General features: G+C 35.0%; 1 long non-coding RNA gene and 1 other non-coding gene across 2 annotated transcripts; one reads left to right on the forward strand and one right to left on the reverse strand.

Annotated features, from left to right (window-relative positions):
* Window positions 1–910: 910 nt before the first annotated feature.
* Window positions 911–1,660, reverse strand: LOC133319133 (uncharacterized). Its single transcript, XR_009752827.1, has 3 exons — window positions 1,589–1,660; window positions 1,333–1,511; window positions 911–1,161 (listed from the first exon to the last, which is right to left on the reverse strand). It is a non-coding gene; the product is annotated as an uncharacterized LOC133319133 (long non-coding RNA).
* A 15,439-nt stretch (window positions 1,661–17,099) lies between these two features.
* Window positions 17,100–17,172, forward strand: Trnav-uac (transfer RNA valine (anticodon UAC)). The gene has a single exon. It is a non-coding gene; the product is annotated as a tRNA-Val (tRNA).
* The last annotated feature ends 281 nt before the right edge of the window (window positions 17,173–17,453 follow it).

A 17,453-nucleotide genomic window follows, 5' to 3' on the forward strand; every position in this document is an offset into this window, starting at 1 on the left:
TCTTACTTTCAGCCTAGAAATTTATTTAAAAATATTTTTAATGATACATATAATAATAATAATAATAATAATGATGAGAGCCCATTTATTTTCAACCACCTTAAATAACATTTTCTTTTATAAAATAAATAACCATAACTATTAAATTATTGGAGGCCTTTACCCAGCATGGGGTTCCAATGATAGATATATAGAGACTTATTTAAGTACGGCAATTACTATATGTAGTGCAAGGTTCATTCTAGTATTAAAATGTTCCTATTTTTACTACAGTTATTTCGGCCTGAAATAACTTTTACCGCAACTCAGCAGTAATTGTACGTTTGAAATGTTAACCGCGACCTGTCGACGGCAAGCCCCGCGCTGTCGACTTCCGTAACCATTTAATCCCAGAGCAAAAATATCACGCAAATATATTTATTATTATTTTTTTTTTTTTTCTATCTTTATTATATTATATGAACCCCGCCCTGCTGCGGAACGGCGACTTCAAATTGTATTATGTCGTTTCTCACAATGAAAATAACAGGCATTGAAAATGTTAAGCGAAGAAATATTCTGCTCAAAGAGTTTTTATTAAAACACTTCCACGTATTCCTTTGAGATATTTTTATAGCGAATTATGTTCTCTATCACTAATAAAACCTTATTCGAGACGCAATAAACGGGAGACGTCGAATATTATGACCTCGTAAATATAATGTCTACGGAATGATGTCTCGTAACAATTGATACCAATGTATAAACATAAACCTGTATTTTATTCGTAAACGAAAAGTTCTTAAATTTAGATTGGTTCCCGATAAAATGTTCTCGTTGCAAGGTAACTGGCTAACATTTTACATATATGAAAGATTAAATCAGTCAAACCAGTGGCAATACTTACTTCAGTAATGTATCTACTAGACGGATAAGTCAAGTAGTTAGACGATAATTACTGTCTAATGTAAAGGGAATTCCCCTCCCCCTCCCCTCCCTCACCCCAAATTGATGAAATATTTTGAGTCAGTCAGTTCCTTAGAAACAATCCTTTCTGAACTGAGATCCTTTGCCTGAGATGTTTGATGAACTAAAAGTTCCAAGTCCATTTAAGACTTCCGTTAGCACTCTAAGTTTTTACTCAAACTGGTAATTGACTCGTTTGGTTGGGAGGTCAGAGAGCTGTGTTGAATTAACATTTCTATATTTTATGTTTGAGGATCGAATATAAGAATAAGTAAGTGAATGTTTAAACGCAGGGATATCATAATTATATAGAAAAGTAGAATAAACATGAGCGCAGTAATCAAAGGGGCTTATTTATATGTAGAATAATTTTTCTCTGTGAACTACCATTTAAATATTAGGGGAGCAATCCAAGGCTGAAGGTATTCATTTCGTATTAGTTGGTCCACATGTATAAATTTGTTCTCTAGGCCATCGCCTAGTGTCCGACTGATACCCTGATAAGGGTCAAGTTGAGAGCATCCCTGATGACTATCTTAAAGATGTCATCTAGTATTTTTAATAACCTGAAGTTGAAAGTAAAATAAGAAACTTTTGGTCATAAACTATTGGTCTTTAACATCCAAAAAAATTTTATGCTTACTTGGGCTTAATCTAGATTTTCTTTCTAACCAACACTTCAGAAAAAATTGTTTCTTCTAATTAACTTTCCATATTTTAAAAAATATATATGCTTAAGTTACAAAAAAAATGACATGAACTTTAAAAGCAGTAGTACAGTTACAGTTACAGTTACAGTTCATAATTAAAATGAAATTTACGGAACAATGTTTATCGATCGGTGAGGTGAGTGGTGACCAACGACCATCCATACGGAGAAGAAAAAAAATCTTAGAGAACTTATATATCACAAAGCCAGTAACATGTAGAACATTCGTGATTGTGGTGAGAGACTGTGTGGCCTTGTTTTTTATTTCCTGCGGTTCACTTCAAGTTTACTATATTCTTTATAAAAACATTTCGGTGACTTCTTTGGTTCTGATTTCTGACCTGATTGATTTATTGGTCTAGCGTCTACCTCACCTTTATTCCTCTGCACTGTGCTGTTCTTTTTTTATCTGTTTCAATTAATCGTGTCTAATATTCTGATCCGGGCTTTTATCTCAAACTCTGGAAAAGCCTTCCGGAATACTTTTGGAATGCTCTGAACAAGTGAATAATTAAGTATCCGTAACTAGGGAAAGTTCTCTTCAAAGATAAATGCTATACATTACTTTGTTTAAATATTTTTAAAATAATTCTCGTTCTGTTAATAAGGCAGCTAGATATTAAGTCACAAGTTAGTAAGAATAAATAAATGCTAAATTGATTTCTATGTGATCTCTAAGTGCTTGCATTTGATTAAATTTTCAAAAAACTTACAAACAGCAAGTTTAAAATATATATTAAAACAAATAATCTTCGGATAATAATTAATAAGTCTTTGGTTGTGATGGCCGTCTAATACTATTTCCATATAATATTTGCATTGAAGATATTCTTGCATTGTATTTGTTAATGTTCATTGTTACGGACGATGGATCAGTTAGTCCTTGAACTTCTCTCCGTTCAGTCCTCACTCAGTACAGTAGAGCTTCGTCTTAATACTTTTTCCACTGGCGCTGTTCATAGCGTGATTCAGAAGTAAGATACAAGAATAATCTCTCATCTTGTTTGCGATGGCTTGTGTTGTGAGGTTTTTGATGATAGACGAACATATTCTCACATTCATGTTACACGTTAATAGTAATATAAAATTATAATTGTATATATTTACAATTCAAGGAGTCGTGTTAGCATTTCATTACTTTGGTAAAATAAATGTACACGAATTCGCGTAATGTGTGACAACGGACACGTTCGTTTCCATCTACTTCCACTAAGCTGCTTCCATCTTATATGTCATCCGTGAGGTTTAGATTCATTTACTTATAAAAACTATCCGTTTTGCAAATAAAGAAAATATAAGACTGAGTAGAGTTTTCATTATAAATCAATAATTACCTTAGATATACCTATTCTATGATTAACTAAAGAAAAACGAAGAATAAATGCAAAGTGTATATTTTGAAGGCAGGATGTATGTAAGTATATTGTAATATAAGGAGCTGTGACGGAATTCCAAAAGCCCTTTCGCTGAGCTCATTGAAATTCTCGTGACTGTTATCACATGCCTGAGGTAACACAACTACGGAAAATTACGAATGTATTATGTTGTTATTGTTCATACTATAGAAAGATTTGAGTACAACCCGCTACGGAGAGATTTTCATGCTTAATTTTAGTTAAAAGCATTATTATAGAAAAAATTAAAATAAAATATAAAGGTTACATAATTCTTCCACTGAAGCCAGTGACTGACTGATCACTTAAACAGAAGATTCGAATTTGGAAGAAATAGCGGACCTCAACCATACTCCAGTATTTTTATTTTATTTTAAAGTAACATATAATTCTGTATTATAGATATTCAATATATAAGTGATAAGAGTTTGATATAATTCGTTTTTTTCTTTATTTCTCTGCTTCATGAAAAATTCTAGTTACGCAAAAACTCCGACACGGTAAGTAATATCTCCCTAACAATAAACTCGGTCCCGGCGCCACGTCTTTTGTTTAAAACCTTTGCGCTTAACCTGAAATTAACACTTACCTTTTCTGTACAATGAAATAAATGCAACGACATTTTAATTACAGCCTCAGGTTTTTTGTAAAAATATTTAGTTGTTAATTATTCCATCTCCGCAGTTCTTACATAAAAAAATAAAAAATAAATTGTTTTTATTAGCGTAACTTCAGTTTTGACAATAAAAATATCGTTAACTTCGAAAGAAGAAACTCTAAGAGGAATAAAACTGTTTTAATAGCATATAAGCATTTAAAAATAATAAATTGTCATAAGAGTGTTTTAAATTAAATCTTTTCATATTTAAGAACCGGTTCAAATTAATTATTTTCATATTGTCTTCCAGCGACCGTTGTTGTGTTTATTACCTCTCATAGTTTTGTTTTCTGTTACTTACACTGTATTATTCTTTTGTCAACACAAACGTCCACTGCTTCAGTAAACTGTTTTTAGAACCATTATGAGACGTAGATAAAACACGATTCGGTAATCACTGAACACGCGAACTGAAACACTTTCAACTAACAGTTTAGATATAAATCAATCCAAACGTTAAACTCTCATTATCAAGTGAACGCGAAGTCATTACATATATTTAAAATCATCACGTATTCCCGTCGGTTTGGTTCAATTCAGGTGAATCATCACGAACCGGAACTTTGGAATAAGTTTACGGGAACAATTTTCGATTCTACACGATTCTCATCAGGGACAAGGGCTTAAAAAGTTATTCTCCACTAACAACTCCTTAGAGGTTACAAGTACATAAACAGTGGAACCCTCTATAACACTTTAGACGATCTTGAAGGAGACAGGTAAAAACTGGTATTCAAGGAGACTGAAAAAATAAATTAAATATATACATATATATAACTAACCCAAGTGTTTATAGTTTTGATCTTTAGTGCACATCACACGATTACGAAATAGTTTAATCGAGACTGTTAAAAAATACTATTATACAAGAAACTGTCTCTTTGCTAAATGACAATCTGTGAGTAGAACATTGACGTGGACTCTGTTGTAGGTTGGGGTTTTATAATAAACAAACACACAGGCACATACATACCGCCGCTACAGAAACATAAACCTTTTGAACGTTTTCAGGACTTCAAGCTTATTAAGGTATTTGTCAAATAAAAATAAAATAGATTTTTGGTCTGACCAACAAAACTATAGGGTTTTCCATTAAGGGCGCTTGATCTTTGAAATGCAAAAAAAATACATGTAGGAAAGATATTTGCGAAATTTTTTTATTTGGAAGGTCTATCGACCCCATTATGTATGGAATATGACATCATTCAAATGACCGCCACGGCTTCGGTTGGTGGCGCGCACACGAAAGGTCCAATTTTCGATGACTCTGGCGCACAAATCGGGCTGTATTTGATCGATGGCGTGGCGTATGTTGACTTTGAGGGCATCGGTGGTTTGCGGCTTGTTGGCATAGACCTGCGACTTAAGAAAACCCCACAAGAAAAAGTCCAGCGGGGTCAAATCGCACGATCTCGGTGGCCAGTTCACGTCGCCTCCGCGCGAGACGACCATGTCCAGAAATTGCTCGTGCAGAACTTCCATCGTAGCGTGTGCTGTGTGGCACGTAGCGCCGTCCTGTTGAAACCACATGTTGTCCAGATCCATATTCTCGATTTCAGGCCAAAAGAAGTTGGTTATCATCGACCGGTATCGCTCACCATTGACGGTGACGGCCACACCATTATCGTTTTCGAAAAAATACGGACCAATCACGCCTCCGGCCCAAAATCCGCACCAAACAGTCACTTTCTGCGGGTGCATTGCCACTTGGTGAACCTCGTGTGGATTGGTCTCGTCCCAAATACGGCAATTTTGCTTGTTGACATAGCCATTCATCCAAAAATGCGCCTCGTCGCTGAAGATGATTTTTTTGCCAAAATCGGCGTCAACTTCCAACTGCTCTAATGCCCAGTCAGCGAACACACGGCGCTGTCTATGGTCATTAACCTTGAGCTCTTGGGTCAGCTGGATCTTGTACGGGTGCAGGCTCAAGTCACAACGCAAAATTCGCCAAGTTGTCGTCTGCGAAAGGCCGAGTTCCTGTGCGCGACGCGGAATTGACTGCCGCGGGTTTTCGAGGACACTGTCGCGCACAGCGGCGATATTCTCGGCAGATCTCGCGTTACGTTGACGCACGGGAACCGGCTGATTGTTAACTGACCCGGTTGACTCGAATTTGTCCACCAATCGACGGATAGTCGACTCGGCAGGACGATCATCGCGACCGTAAAACGGGCGAAGTGCGCGGAACGTTGCTCGAACTGAAGACCCATTTTCATAAAACAATTTTATGATTTGCACGTGCTGCTCGACACTGTAACCTGCCATGGTGGTTTGGGAGGACGGAATGAATATAACACACTGCATTTGACAGCTGTCACTCAAACAACATGGCCGCAATCAGCTGTCAAAGTTCAAGCGTCCCTATTGGAAAACCCCATACTAACAGAAATAACTTTTACGACCAAACGGAATTATGAGAAGTTGGATTACGTTCTTTAAAGTCCAAGGAATTTTTCTAGTTAGAGACATCTTTTATCTGCTACCTTTATTTAAAAAAAAGCAGAGAATTTATTAACAGCATTTTATAAAAGCATATGTGGCTTCAACTTCATAGACAGACATAGCGTGATATTTTAATATTATTTGAAAAGTTGTATCAAATTTAAAATCAGCCGTGAGGAAGTCAGAAACACACTCACAAACTTTCGTCTTCATAATATTTGTGTGACAACTAATTTTCCTTTGAATTTCCTTAATTTGTTTTACTTGCCAGGTATAAACTTATACTTGCCAAAAGATAAAAGGAGCAATTTTAAATAAAGAGACCACAACAAACGTTGTAGTACTGTAACATATAAAAACAACACTTTTGTTCAAAGCTTGACGTTTCTCCCTCGATGCAACATTCTTGTTAATATAATATGTGCAATCCTGTACCAAATATAAATGTAGACGTTATATACTCGTATAACAGAAGTTGTTAATTGAATTGAGAGCGAGGTCCCCTGCTCCAGAGAATAGTTGTTTGTAAGTAATTAAATTAAGAAAGAGCAAGTCACGGAGAGGACGAGTCCACTGCAGCTTATTTTATTGCGAGTCTCCGAGTGTTCTTCCGTTACATTAATATAAATAAAGGTTTTTACTTTGTTAACCAAGAAAATGTAGAGAATGGACTAAATTCATGAGCCATGTGGGAAAGGTACCGTAATTAAATATTGAACTCCAGCGATCTTTATTAAAATTTTTAATGTAAGGATCAGGACTGAGGGCAATAAATAAAATTGACGTCAAAGTAAGATATCATAACGATACACAGACAAGATATGTACTCCATGATACAAATTTCTAACAAAAAGTATAAAATCTATTGGAAAACATTACCTTGAAGTATATATGTTTTAGCATACTCAGTCCTCCATATACCTCATTAATTTTATTAAGATTGCCCTGTAGAGGGTGAGATGAGACAGAAAGTATCCTTTCAAAGAGTTTAACCGTCATATCCAGAAACAGGATTTAACTGTAAGTTTAAGGAAGGTCGCTAAATTGACCCACTTTGGGCAACAGGCACAATTCGCCTTCCTTCTTAGCTTTCGGGCACTGTCCACTGCATAAGCATAAATTGAACAGTTTCTGAATATTCCATGACGATGGCGACAGGTGTCAGGGGAGGAGCATCATAGGAGGAGGGCACTCGGTGGTTCCTGAGAGCAGGTCCCCCATTAACCGCTCAAGTAATCTAGCTAAAGGGATTCCATTATCGATGTTCGCATTTCGTGAAGTTTATTCCACGCAGTTTATGGAAAAGAGAAGAAAAATAGGATAGAAGGATGGAGAAGAAACTATGTATATAGCTCAGTGACTTTCCAGCAGAGCCCATTTTGCTAAAAAGAAAAAATACCGGGAACGACTCCAAAGGTATCCCAGGCCGCTCTCACCTGACGCCGCCGGAGCCCTGGGGATCTTTGAAAAACGCAAGGCAGTCACTATGATATGTAGATCCCCCGGGTAAGATGGAATTTAGAACCTAGGTGGGGTGAGTCTACTAAATTTTCTGGCTTTTTATATTTACGAAACCCAGATAATAAAATCCGTGATTTGTATATTGAAAATAAAATCCTTATTTGACTTTACAGGTTTAAATACTTTAAAAAAAAAAAAGAACATCAAACGTTACGCGGAAGGGCATGGATGAGATATATCTATTACTTTATATGTATAGTGAGATTTAAGTTAATTTATATTCTATGTATATTACTGAAATATCAGTCGTTTTCGTTATATTTATAAATATTAGTATCTTATTTAAACATTACAAAATGAATTAAGGAAATGAAAGATAATAAGTAATGTAAATTGTTTTCTTATAATAAGGACACCAGTCAGTGGATATTTAAAAGTAAGTTGTGGGCCCTTCTTTATTTTGGTCTTATAGAAAAGATTTAAATCTTGTTCATATAAATATAAATCTTTGATTGCCTCTCGCAGTAAATATCAAAATGTATACTACTATTGATTGCTTCTGTATCTGATTTTATGTAATAATCAAATGATTTTATAGTGAAAATATTATGAGACAAAAATTGGGAATAAAGTTAAGTGTAAAAACATAACCTCCCAAGTTACGCTCATGCAATCGTGTGAAAAGGTAACTATTTTTTTTAATAAAACTGAAAAATATACTGCCATTAGAATGGTTTTGTTAAACATGCTAAGGTTCAAATATCTCAAGGGATTACAAAAGGTTTTTGTGGCGAGAATTAATAACATGAAAAGGGGACATTCTTTTGTTAATTCTATGGCGCAGATATTAAATATAAAGTAAAATTTTTCAACAACACTCACCCCTTTCGGTGTTCGAGATGGAAACTTTACTAATTAGTATAACAACACCGATTTTCATCAATGTCTGAGATTCTTTTGACGTTCTAATATTATGAAAGGAAATAAAACTGTATTATAAATTATTCAATATACTACTTTTATATTAAATTTAGATAGACACGCGAGCTACTCACTGAAGATACTGATCGTGTAATGTACCTGTTAACAAACTGTGGGGAGCTTGGGATCTGTATAACGAACGAATTTATTAAAAACTCTCCATACATTACAATATAAACTTTCACTGTCTTCCTTCTCCGTTATATTTTTATCCGTCAGCTCATCCTTCTACCCTCTATAATCTCTAAAACCTTCCTTATACAGGTGGATATTAAATAATATATAAATAAATATTATTTTCATATCTCTTTAGTATCTATCGTATCCGTTCCCATTACGTTTCATTATTGAGAACAAAAAATTGCTTATCAAAAACTGTTTTTAATATGATAATACTTGTTATTTTTCTATATGAACAAACAAAAATATAATATTAATTGAGCATTAGCGCAATTGTTAATCTTATAATAGAAATATTTGCTCTCTCTATTTTTCCACCGACACTTCTATCAATATATATGTATATGTAAACAATTTCTTTCGTAAATCTCGTATATATGTAAATGTAACTCAACATAATTTTCGTAGCTGTTGTGCCGGAACCCCCGAGTGAGTATGATGTGCGTACCTTTAACTAAACACATTATGTATGGTATTGTCGAGTAGGTGGTATTAATGTACTAGAGGACATCGTTACTTTATATATCTTATTGTTAAGAAATATGTGTATTAAACATTCATTCATATAAAAAGAAAATGTAAATGTAAAAAAAGTCATGTATTAATTACGATAACATTTTCATAGTTTTATTTTTTTATTGCTTGATAGTTATTTAAAAAATATACGATACATTTGTTAGACCATGATTTATGAAGCATCCAATAAGTATAGTCATAAAGGCAGTAGTCGGAAGATGTTCTCAATACTTTTTTTTAGTTTCGGCTTGCCTGTAGCCGTTAGCCCTGCGGCCTTGAGGGCGTCACCGGGAGGGGCGTAGGGCCTGATGGGACATCCGGTTAAATTCGGATCTGAAGGGCCCGGTGCCCTTGTGGCTGTGCGCTTGAATTTGTTTTGCAGCACTTGCAGTTATTGCTGAGGGACAATCGTGGTGAAGCACGCGATTGCGTACGACATGGCAGGAAGTATGCACGTCTTCTAGAGTGTGACCTTATTTCTATGGAACATTTTACTTTTGCTGCAGTTCGGGGGGTATAGGCGACCTAAGAAGTTTGACGCTCTATTTCTCACCATCTGAATATATGGGTTAAATGTGAAGTAATTATCCCGGGTACCCCTCGATATTTGGTCGTTTTTTCCAAAGGAATGAGGCTGTCGTATAAAAGACGAGACGAAACCTCTTAGCATTCAATGGATTCCCCGTGCGGGTGCCGGGTCCATCGCGACATCGCGAATTTTTTGAGCCGGGGTGCGTACTTGGCTGCAAAATATGACTGAAGTTGTTTTATCGGGGTTGATCTCTATTCCAAATCGATGAAAAAATTTTCCTAAGGTGTAGGCGGCTTTAGGAGGCGAGAAATGATATATTCAAGGGACCTATGGTGTCATCGGCGGAAAGGGCAAGGTGTGTTGATCCTTTTGGAACCGGGATAATACGAGTTTAGAAGAGGATGGAGCCCTGAGGGAGAGGAGAGTGTGTCCTCCACTCGATAGCGGAAAGAGCGATTCGACAAGTCGTCTAGAATGATGTGTACGAGCGTTTAGATCTTTTAGTAGCTTGTATATAAAGCCGTTGTGGCCGATTTTGTCGAATTCTTTTACCATATCGAAAAAGATTGCACCCGTCTTATGAGGGTGTCTGCTTAGAAGAGCCTTGGGGACGTGCTCTGTGAGGCGGTGTACCGGGTGAAGGCTGGAGTGCTTGCCTCTAAAGCTGAACTTGTCACTTGGGAGGAGTTTTAATTTCGCTACTTCCTGCTTTAGCCGGTTCAACTCGATTGTTTCGTAGATGTTTCCGAGAGTGTTGAGTAATAATCGGCCGGTAGCTGCTCGGTAAATTTTTGGTTTACCAGGTCTCGGAATACCATGGCCTCTTTCCATTGGTTGGGAAACGTGCATCTGTTCAGTAGGAAATTCGTGGTGCAAAGTGTTTCGGGGCCTTGTTAGTGATGCGATCAAGCCCCGATGTTTTCTCGCGTTTAATGCTCGGAGTATGTTTGTCACTTTCGGAAGAGACGATTTTTTGATCGGCATCTACGGGTTGTTATGCTAGTCTTTGAGCTACGTACTCATCGGCTTTATCTACATGAGCCGGGTCACACGGTTGCAGGCTTAGAGTGTATTGGCTCTCTAGACTGTCATTCGGCTTTCTCTCTGTCATCGAAATCGGGTCGTCTATACTATAGACCGACCCGACCACCCGCTATACACTGTATACAAAAGAGGTAATACCGAGACTGTGTCGCACTTCATGGCTCTCTGCAGCGTCCAGAATGCCTGGTGCGTTGGAGAGAGCGATGAGACTTTTCTGTACCAGTCGTCATCTTGAAAGGAAGCGAGTGGATCTCTTGCTTGCCTTTGGAGACTACGTCGGTGCGCGCTTTTCAATAAGCTTGACTCTTTCTACATTTGTGACTGCAAATTGTGATTAAAAATAGACTATCAAGAATATGCAAAAAAGTCTCATCTAAGGCAATGTTTTAGGTCCAGTCACCATCGTAATAAACATTACAAGCCTTCCCCCTCCGATGTATTCTTCTCGTTGTTCCTACTTGTACTCTTTTTATTTTATCCAATTACTTACTGAAGCGAGCCGGTTCTGTTATCTCCTACAAGCTCACTCGTGTGTTATAAATGAGTTCATTTGCTTGAATTATTTTTTTGATGTAATGTAATAGAAGTACGCCACGCTAAAACACACACGTTATAAAACACTGAACTCTGTTTAAAATCCTACCAAACTGTCAAAACCAAAGTTGTCAAACCATATCTGTTAAAGAAAGTTCGTACTTTGTAATCCAGGTTCATTAATTACAACAGACAATGGAGGTAGCGACTTATACACGCCGAGTTGTTACTCAGTCTCTCATTAAATGTGTTCACTAACTGCTGTATGGTTGTTTGTACATTGTACATTGTGAAACTTTGTTAAGTTGTTACGTGGAGGAATTCGTTAACAACTCGCCGAGGAACATACATACAAAATAGTTAATTGGACTAATAACAATGTTTAGGACGTGATTTTAAAGTAATGAATTACGGTTGACAAAACGTTTTGAATGCCAAACACAGATCCATATATCGAACACGTGTGGATTATAAGAACTTCTAAGTACACTTATTTTAACAATATCTATTTGTTCTTCCGATTGTTTGTCTTTTTTCATTCAACAGATAACTAGTGACGCACATTTGTTAACACTTTTTAATTAAAAAAAAAACTCAAATTTCAAAATTTGGTTTAAAATATTGAATAGATTTATAAAAATATTGCAAAACAAAAGTATCATAGTAAAAAGTGCTACGTCTATAATTAGCATCAATATAAAATACAAATGGAAAACCATTATAAAGGAAACGTGAAGTTACTTAAATGGAAGCAAAAATTCACTTTAGAATGTTCCTCGCAAAACGTCAAATTTCTCAGAAAAGTTAAGATGTTATTGATGTGTCCTTGACGAGTGAGTCAGTTCATCATCAGGGACAGAAGTCATGCCTTCTACTCTCTTTGAGATCTCCTCTTACTCTGAAGAAAAAATAACTTTGTGATTCATTATATAAATTTTCATAGATCTTATTAATTTCATTAAATAAAAATAAAACCGCATAGACACTGTGGTAATTGTGAGTCACAACCGAAAACATTCGTCTTCTGACAGTAGTGTTAAAGAAAAATAGTGCAATTTCTCACATGTACTAAATTTGTTCTTTATCTATACCTCCGTATTGATAATTGATTATGCACACGCGATGTAGGTCGGTTCATGTAATATTCGTGTAGGAGCGTAGGGTACGTTACAGTCCGATTGTATTCTTTATAAAAGAACATATTACTTCACGTAACTAAACAATATTAAGTTTTAGGAATTGAAGAGAAACTTTGAAATACCAATATTAATAAAAATAGGTTAACATTCAGTGTTTTATTTGTCTAATTCTTTAGTGTGTCTGTTCCAACATCTACGACTGTGCTTCCATATCATCACAAGAACAAAGAATACTAAACGCAATAAACAAAGCGTCTTACGTTCTCATTATTTGAAAAGTAAATTTGATTTATGAATGTTAACGAAGGGCGGATAGAACGTAGCGGAGCTAATTAATTCAATAATTCTGGAGTGCGGCCCTCATTAACGATCAGATTGTTATATTAAATATTAAAATATTCTCGCTCGCAGCTTCCGACCGATGAAGTTTGTGTTTGAGCCACAGTCTACTCCGGCTCCGTGTCTTTACTTTATGGTTGAACTTCGTCTCACAAATTTATTTGTTACGAGAAAAAGAAATCCATTCCTTCTTGTATTCTAAACCGAACTGTCACTGATATTCGTTTTTTTTTATCATTCACATATTGTGACGTCAGCGGAACACTTATATAAAAGACCCTCGACATAAAACCTTTGTACACCTGTATCTGTGAACTGAGAGACTAAAAATTCTACGATTATCAATATTCCGTTTATTGTGTTCTAAAGCACAAAATAGAACAACTTTATTCTAGTACTCGTTCTTCAAATAGATTAGAAAAAGAAAAATAAAAAAAATATTCTACAACAAAACACTAGAAGGTAACCGATGGGTTAATTTGTTGTGTCAATGAATGTTCTAGTCGGCATAACTTTATTTTAACGCGATGGACGCCCGACCCTGCAGTGCCGGTGACAGGAAAAGCGATTGATATTTTTTTTGTGTGTTTTTAAATCGTTTGTCGGTTCTTATTTACTTTCTTTTGTAGTACCTGCTTTAAATAAAACTGATAATATATGTTAGTAATAGGGAAAATGTTTTATATTTTTCATATTTTACCGCAGAAATTTACGAAAGATTAAAAAAATTTAGTAATTTGAAAACAATATTGTCCTTAGTCATGTTCCTCACCTTTTAAGTTCCAAGTGACATGGCCATGACGTGACATTGTAATCTCATGAATAGATTCTGTGACATCTGCATGATTCCTATATTTCGACTATCATTTCTGTCTTTGTGTTGTTCTTTCAAGGACACATTCAAAGAAGTTAGAACAGTTTGATTCCAAAGCTTCCGGTCATGCTCATCAGGTGATGAGTTCGCAGATATTCAATACTGATGATTCACAGTAATATGAACTGTCTCCATCCCGACCAACTAAAAAATAATATTATTGCTTTGCTTCTTAAATCTCTCCTCTTCTTTCATATATTTAAGATTCATTTTATAACAAAATACATAAGCAGAACAATACACATCGCGTTGATTGTGAGTAGCGTTCATTGTTCTCAAACAAACAACGGAATAAATCTCTGTAATCGTCTATCGCTAAATGATTTCATTTTTCATGTCGATGTTCTTCCCTACCATGTAACAGGGAAGTTTTTACAGTGAGTAATAGACAGAAATATGTAAGAAAAAACAAGTCCAACAATATACATCAGACATACTTTTGTCATCCAAACTAAACTGTCTATATTCGGTTGATAATTTGTTGTCTTTTATAACAACTCTAATATCCTTGCAACTGTTATTTTATGTAAATCCCGACAGTTTAATTCTGCATCTCAGACTGTCAGAGTCCTCCTCTCGTATCGCTCTGATACTATCTCTATCACAATCGTGTAGCATTCAACATAACATTTCTTTCTGGAGAATGTAAATAAATTGCATTTAGATAAGAACATAAATCTTGTTTCACTCTTCAGTGTACACACACAAACACACGGTTTACATGTTTATTAGGATTGCTTTATTTTCTTTGAGTTACTTTACGAATGTATACGAGCTATCAATTAATTTCAACGATCACTGTTCAGTGTTCATGGTGTTTGTTGTTAGTGTTCGGTGCGAGTATATAATCATATCTCACAGACGCCGTCGACAGGATTATACGACCCTTCACCGAATCAAATCATGATTAATGTAACGTAATAATTAAGTGTATTTGTATTAATTATAAATCGATTAAAGTGCCATTAATATTATCTGAATTGATTGATTAATCTTCAAAATCAAATCAGTCGTCTAAATCCAGAACTTTGAAACGTCCTATTGAATAATTACTCTCTAAGCTAAGTCTAATTCGAGTTTGATTAAGGAACGATCAAACTAGTTTACGTTTACTGAGTCTAATAGACTTTAGAAACAAAACGGACTCTTGTTAACTCTGGATCTAACTTGAACAGTAAATACATTTTTATTAGAACCTAAAATCTATAGTATTAGCGAGATAATTCATGTTTAGTAAAGAAAGAAAGATTTGGAACAAAAAAGATGAGAAGTCTTTACTATATCCCTTACCCGTGTGTGAGCTTGCGTGTTAGGGCGAGGGTGTGGACGGTGCTCGTCGCGGATCATTCCGTCACTACTATCGTCGGTCATCACCACGCACGTGTACACTATTATAACTGTTTATGATAATTCAATATTAGAAACTGTTGAAGCATCACATTACATTACATTAGCAAAATTGATAAAAAAACAATGAGAAAGATAAACATCTCGTGTGTGTCATATGTGGAAGACAAATAATCAAAATTCAAATTATTAAATCTATTTTTCTGTCTTCGTAATAATTTTAAACATTGCCTATTAATGGACATAATTCCATTTTGAGAGCGAATGCGTTACTTAAGACGTTTCATTGATAATCAATATTATTTTATTTTTAATTATTCGCAGGACAATGTTTGAAAGTTATCTCATCTGATAGTAAGGGGAAACTCGCTCTTACCTTAAAGACACATGAATTATACGTTCAGCCAAAACCGTATCAATGTATTGTGGTACGCATGGCGTTTCCGTAAGCGCGTCGCCCAGCCACCGCTTATTTGTTGCTTGTTGGTTGTACGCCGGGATAAAGATAGTGCAGGAATGAAATCAAGCAGTTCTTGTGAAAACCTCTCCGAAGTAAACTCTTTAAAACTCGGAGAGAATGACTGACGAGGCATGGGGTTGAATATATTGGTTTTATTGGTCTACGGAAGGTATCATATGTTTGGTAGAAACTTTTCTACTTTGTTATCTAGAGTTGTTTATATGAACTATCCTTATCACTATTATTTTTCTGATATTACAGAAAACCTTAATACTTTTACAAGCTTACGTAAAAGCCGCCGAGTACGAGTATACCTCCCCTTGTAACGTGACTACTGTCTTACACAGCATTATGTAACTAAAGGGCAACTTCTTTTAATTTTCTTTTAATCACAGTAAATATCCTCCTGTCAGTAAATGTTTAATCGTTTCAAAGTCACTTAATACAATGAATGACTGTATTCTGTATTAACTGCGTGTTTCTATAACTAGTAACTTAACTGTTTAACATCTCATAAGTTTATTTTTTCTTTTTGTACCTTTTAATAATTATTTATTCTGTATAATAAATGAAAACTTTGGCATATGCAAAATATTCCACAATTCCAGCGTGAATGGAGCCACAGCATGGAAAAGAAGCTTCCTTTGTATATTTAATTATTAAGTTTCGTAAGTTACTCTTAAATTTTCTACATGAAACATTTCGTTTCCAGCCCACCCTAGTATATGTTGTTTTTATAATAAAAGAAATCTTTTACTAAAGAAAGATATTTACCTCGTCTATGATAAACTAAACTCGTGAAACAACAAGAACAAGTAATATAAAAATTGAGGGTTCATAGTGATTAGAATAACTTTTTTTTTAATAAACTAAACGACACCTTTAAAAAAGTACATAAAGTAACATAACAATAAGATTCAAGTCTCGCGATTCAAGTGTCTCCTACAAACTTAACATTTCATAAGTTTGATTATAATAAGACATTATAATATATTTAGGTCTTGTATTACATTAAACATTAAAACAATGACAGTACAATTTAAATTGTAGGTATAAGCCAAGTCCTATTATAACTTGGTCCCCTTGACAGACTATATATATATATTCGTTGGATGAGCCAAAAATGAAGAGAACAGTGTTGTAGTTGTATTGTCATAGTGTTTTTAATGAGGAGGTGAAATATCTGTTGTGTTGTCAAATGAGACTGTTTATTAGTATCTGTCAATAGTAGCGTCAATCATTCATCCAGACCGTATTAAAATCTGTCTTACACTCGTAAGTAGACTGACGGTTCGCGTAAGAGTAAGAAAATAAGAACAAATAAGAACAGACGTTTTTGTTTTAAAAGTAGGTAGAATTGAATTAAATATTTTTTTATACTGAAATATAACGAAACCGTTTCTAAAACTGCTTTATTTTAGTTTTATTAAAACCTTCGTGAATATTCCCCAGGCGAATGACGAAACCTTTGTTAACAAACTAAAGCGACTTTCACCGACAATTTTTGTTGATTGATATATATTTTTTTCTAAATTGTCATCGGTTCCGTGGTGTAGTGGTTATCACATCTGCTTTACACGCAGAAGGCCGCCAGTTCGATCCTGGCCGGAATCATATATTTTTATTTTGTTTATATTTCATAAGCCCTTTCGAATACACTCGGTTTATGTCAAAAGCATGTTTTTACACCAAACTTTGGTAACTTGTATGTGTTGTAAACTAAAATAATCAGAGAAAATCTTATAACAATTTCGTTAACAGTAATTTATATGTTCGGGCTATTAGAATATTCATCACAATTTGATGCTTTATATCATTCCAAATATCCCCTGGAATATTTCATAAAGTAATTCAGATAAATTAATTTTTATACGTTTTTACAATGAGGGTTCTCA

This window comes from Danaus plexippus, chromosome 12 (genome assembly GCF_018135715.1).
Source record: "Danaus plexippus chromosome 12, MEX_DaPlex, whole genome shotgun sequence".
In the NCBI taxonomy this organism is placed as follows: Eukaryota; Metazoa; Arthropoda; class Insecta; order Lepidoptera; family Nymphalidae; genus Danaus; species Danaus plexippus.